The sequence below is a fragment of the Chrysochloris asiatica genome, unplaced genomic scaffold (assembly GCF_000296735.1).
Source record: "Chrysochloris asiatica unplaced genomic scaffold, ChrAsi1.0 scaffold00069, whole genome shotgun sequence".
NCBI lineage: Eukaryota > Metazoa > Chordata > Mammalia > Afrosoricida > Chrysochloridae > Chrysochloris > Chrysochloris asiatica.
Window position 1 is genome coordinate 5528462 of NW_006408587.1, and position 4864 is coordinate 5533325.

General features: G+C 39.1%; 1 pseudogene; it reads left to right on the forward strand.

The window, feature by feature from the left end:
• The first annotated feature begins 1414 nt into the window (after nt 1–1414).
• On the forward strand, nt 1415–2425 carry LOC102839573 (annotated as a pseudogene).
• The last annotated feature ends 2439 nt before the right edge of the window (nt 2426–4864 follow it).

The window sequence follows — 4864 nt, forward strand, 5'->3', positions numbered from 1 at the left end:
GCTGGTAGTTTCGAACCGCTGACCTTAAGGTCCGCAGCCCGATTCGTAACCACTACGTAGTGGTCTGCTTTATTGCTTGTCATCTTACCTGCCCAACCTGCCTGCCTGCTCTCTGATCTGCCAGTCTTGAGTTCATCAGCCCTATAGCTATGTGAATTAGAAGTCTTCAGTCTGGCATCTGACCTATGGACTTGGAATTTGCCCAGTTCTACAGTGTGTGGCACTGTGGGTTAATGCACCAGACTGCAAAGCCGTTTGAACTACAAGGTCAGTGGTTCAAGCTCACCAGTCACTCCTTGGAAACCCTATACAGGGTCGCTATGGGTCGGAACCGATTCAACAACAACAACAACAGTTGTGTGAGCGATTTCCTTGATATTGTTGTTGTTAAGTGTTGTCGAGTCTGTTCTGACTCATATTGACTTTGTATAGGGTTTCTGAGGAGCAACTAGTAGGTTTGAGACACTGACCTTGCAGTTAGCAGTCCAGGGTTTATCCTACTGAGCCATACCAGGATCCCCTCCTTGATATAAACCTCTCTTTCAATATATATCTATAAGCTTCACTACTTTTGCTTCTCTAAAGTCTAAGATACATATGTTTAGAAAGAATTACCTGAATTCTACTTTACTAGAAATGAGGTAACTGTTTCCACTCTGAAAAGTGTGTGTTCGTGTGTGTGTGCGTGTGTGTGCGCGTGTGTTTTTAAGCATTGTTTTTCTCTAATGATTCTGGTGTTCTTTTTGAGGAAAACTAAAATACTTAGGTTGGATCATCTATTTTCCTTTTTATTTTTACTGTGTAATTTTACTTTTTGCCATAAAATTGATCCTCTCTCAGTATGTATGTGTATACTTGAGGCTTTCTTTTTGTTTCTACTGTTTTGTTTTTGTTTTTTTAATTCTGTCATCTTAATTTTTTAGCTCGTTCTCTTCTCCTCATCTCATTATTTCCCTTTGTATTTCATCCTGCTGTTTCCTTGGGGAGAGAAGCAATCATGTCTTTTTGCTTCATTCTATAAAAGCTATTAAACAGCTTTCTAAGATTTTCTTTTGGTCCTGTCAAAAATCATTTTAAGCGTGCTCGAGGGTAGACCATGGCGACAGCGGCAGCCCCTTTGCTGGAGGAGGAGAAGGATGAAGATCCACGGAAGAGGCATGGAGTGGGGCAGGGAGACCGCTGTGTGCTATCCATTTCATGCTCGTAGCCGATTGCACAGCATAAGAGCGAGTCTGGTGAGGCACTGTGGTCTAATGCATCAGACTGCAAAGTTGTTTTAACTGTAAGGTCAGTGGTTCAAGCTCACCAGCTGCTCCTTGGAAACCCTATACAAGGTCACTATGGGTCGGAATGGACTCGACGGCACTTAACAACAACAACAAGATACTTATGGGATAATTGATGAAGAGCTGCAATGGAAAAGTCATAGATACTGTGGAACTTTGTTGCTAGATGGCTAATAGCCTTAGCTTCATGGTCTTAGGCTCTCTGCTATATTTCTCTTCTACCTTTAATAGTGACTTTTCATCTGTATGGAGGCATTATCTTACTTTTGTTGATATTTATATCAATAGCAGGTATTCTTTATAAATTTCAAGATGTATTGCTTTATTTTCCAGAATAGCCATCTTCTTCAGGCCTTTATGTTCCCATCCCCAGTGGTATTCTACATGAAAACATTTTCAACAGAACCAAAGATGGCATCTGTCTAAATCTTATTTTGATTAAATACACTGGAGACCATTCACCCTATTCCCCAACTATAATTTTCACGGTAATACAGACAACATAGGTCATAGGCTACCAAACGCATTGTTTATGTTGGTTAACCTGAAAGTTCATCTTTTGCTTGTTGATTATCAAGGATATGGAAGAAGCAAAGGAGAAGCAAGTGAAGAAGGATTCTACTTAGATTCTGAAGCTGTGCTAGATTATGTGATGACTAGACCTGACTGAGATAAAAAAGACATTTTTCTCTTTGGTCATTCCTTGGGAGGAACAGTGACTATTCATTTGGCTTCTGAAAATGCACATAGGATTTCAGTCATAAAAATGTGGAGAACACATTTTTAACCATACCACATATGGCCAGCACTTAGTTTTCATTCTTTCCAATGCGTTACCTTCCATTGTGGTGCTAAAAAAATTAATTTTTGTCCTAAGAAAAATCTCTCAGTGCAGAATGCCTTCTCTTTTCATCTTGGGACTCTCTGACCAATTAATTCCACCAGTGATGATGAAGCAGCTTTACGAACTTTCTCCATCTTGGACTAAGAGATTAGCCATTTTCCCAGATGGAACTCACAATGATACGTGGCAGTGCCAAGGCTATTTAACTGCACTGGAACAATTCATGAAGGAAGTCATCAAGAGACATTCTCCAGAAGAGATGGCAAAAACGTCTTCTGATGTGACAATTTTATAGTGTATCCTTTTTTGATGAATACGCTGTATTTTAATTTCTGCAGAATGAAAAAGAATGCTCCTTTCTAGGAGTGTTACATCTTTTCTTGTCTGGAGGGCAATACTAAATTTTGAAGGGACTTTAATCCTTCTTTATGAGGATCCAAATAGTTTTTTAAATTTGAAGAACTATAGTTCTTGGGATTATTTCATACATTTTCATAGAAACTTTCGATGTGGTTATATATCCGTATCTTTAGTTTAATATGCCAGTATGGTGAGACTACAACAAGAAATTTCTTGTTGCTAAAAAAAGCTATGGTCTATGTTACCCTTAGATTTGTTGCCGAGAGTACAAGGAGATGGGTAACCAAGAAGCTTTGGATATTACTCCTTTAGCAAATCTTGGGACAATCATGGTGAGCAAACTTAGTTCTGTAACTGCATTTTTCATATTAACTGTTAATATGAAATGTATGATGGTATTTTGTTCCTTGAATTATGCAATGCAACATTTTAAATGTAAACAGCACTGGTCATGTACTGGTGAGTAATTGTTATCACTGCCTTTATATTTTAGCTCTCAACTAGGTATAAATCAACATTTTGGTTACTTCAAAAAGTAACACCTGTGCTACAGAGAAGGGCTTTGTTACCTGGGTTATATCTATTTTTATGTAAACAGTTTTGTTTTTGCATGAATTGAAATTTAGGTCTACATGCAGGTTGCCATTGGATCTGGCTCTGGTGAATGCTGACATCCAGTTTTTCTTACAAATAAATGGTACTCCATTTTCCAACAACAACAACAAAAATTCATTTCAAGAAAGTAACCTGTTTTCTGAGTTACTAGGATAATTTTCCTTTTGGATTACTTTGTAGGAGTTTTTAGCTGCACTAGGCTATTTTTCCTGTAATTCTTCTCATAACGCAAATGCCGTTTGATTTGTCTGTTGAATAATGTGACTCTGTGAAGTTGGAGGAGAATGAGCTCCCTCATCAACTAGCCATTTGGTACTTGACACGGATGGAACATTCGGGAATCAAGCATGAACTGCTCTTTGACCCTGATATGGACTGTAGTCCTTACTGTTGTTTTTATGTGTGTGCTTCACCTCCCAGATCATACCATGATTCCACCAGAACCTACTCCAATGCCTTTATATTTTAGCTCTCAACTAGGTATAAATCAACATTTTGGTTACTTCAAAAAGTAACACCTGTGCTACAGAGAAGGGCTTCCAAGTTTCCACATTGTTCTTGTGAGCCTTAATTTTTAGTGCTGATGGAGGTTTTCCTCCTTCTCTCTGACTTCACATGCATTTTAGTGGTAGTGACTCTAACTGGGGCTGCTAGCCAGATGACATTGGAAGTCATCAATTAAGCAGTAAGCCAAACTGTATGCTAAATGAAAACTCTTGGTGCCTATTGCAAAATAGTGTTCCAAAAACTCTGTGAGGATCTTTACCTCTGTAAGCCAGATATTGTTTCTTGATATTGCTTTTGAATCTATATAAGGAAAATGTCTTATGCAATGACTCTTTTTTTTTTTGAGTGATAGTTTACATGAAAGAACATTGGTTTTACACTCATCATTTCATTGCAATGATTACAATCCCCTCTCTGCATCATCATTTAACAGTATTTGCTTCCATCCCCTCTGTTGTTTTTTTTGATGTACACAAAAACACTCAGGTATGTATAACCATTTAAACAACCAAGGGCACATTCTGCAAGCCTACTTCCTGGCCTCAAGCACACAACCTTTCTATTTCCATGAGTCTAGAGTCCTCACCTGCTCTATTTCTCCATGTCCTCATCTCTGCCTCCATCTCTGGTGTCGCTGCTTCTCTGGATAGGGTCCCACATTCCGCTCATGCTCTTCTCCCTTGATGGTCCTAGGGTTTTCTGTTCCTGGATTATAAGATTGACTACTCCCTGCTTTTTGTTACAGTTATCTTTACTACCTTTACTGTGGTGACAATCACAATTAGTCATGATAACAATTACTCACTATTGAATTGTAAGAATCTTATCCCCATCTCTTTTCACCAGACCTGTCTAGACAAGATGGAGACTATTCAGTGGGGATTCTACCTTCCCCTGCACACTCTGAAAATAAATTCCATCTTGAAAACTTGTGAGGCAGTCACTTCATGCCTTGATAGCTCCCCCATTTTAGGTAGCCAGTGTCTAATGTGCCCGTCCCTGTCAACCTTGAATACAGAGGGGATAGGATTGATACTTTATGTAAAGACTCTTTCCCTCTCAGCATTTTGAGCTACCACATCCATAAGTATAAAGAGTTCTGGTAGTGTAGTGGTTACAAATTGGGCTGTAAGCCTCAAGGTTGGCAGCTCGAAACTACCAGCTGGTCCGCAGAAGAAAGATGAGGCTTTCTAAAACTGGTGAAGATTTATAGCCTTGGGAACCCTGTACAGGGTTGCTATGAGTCAGAACC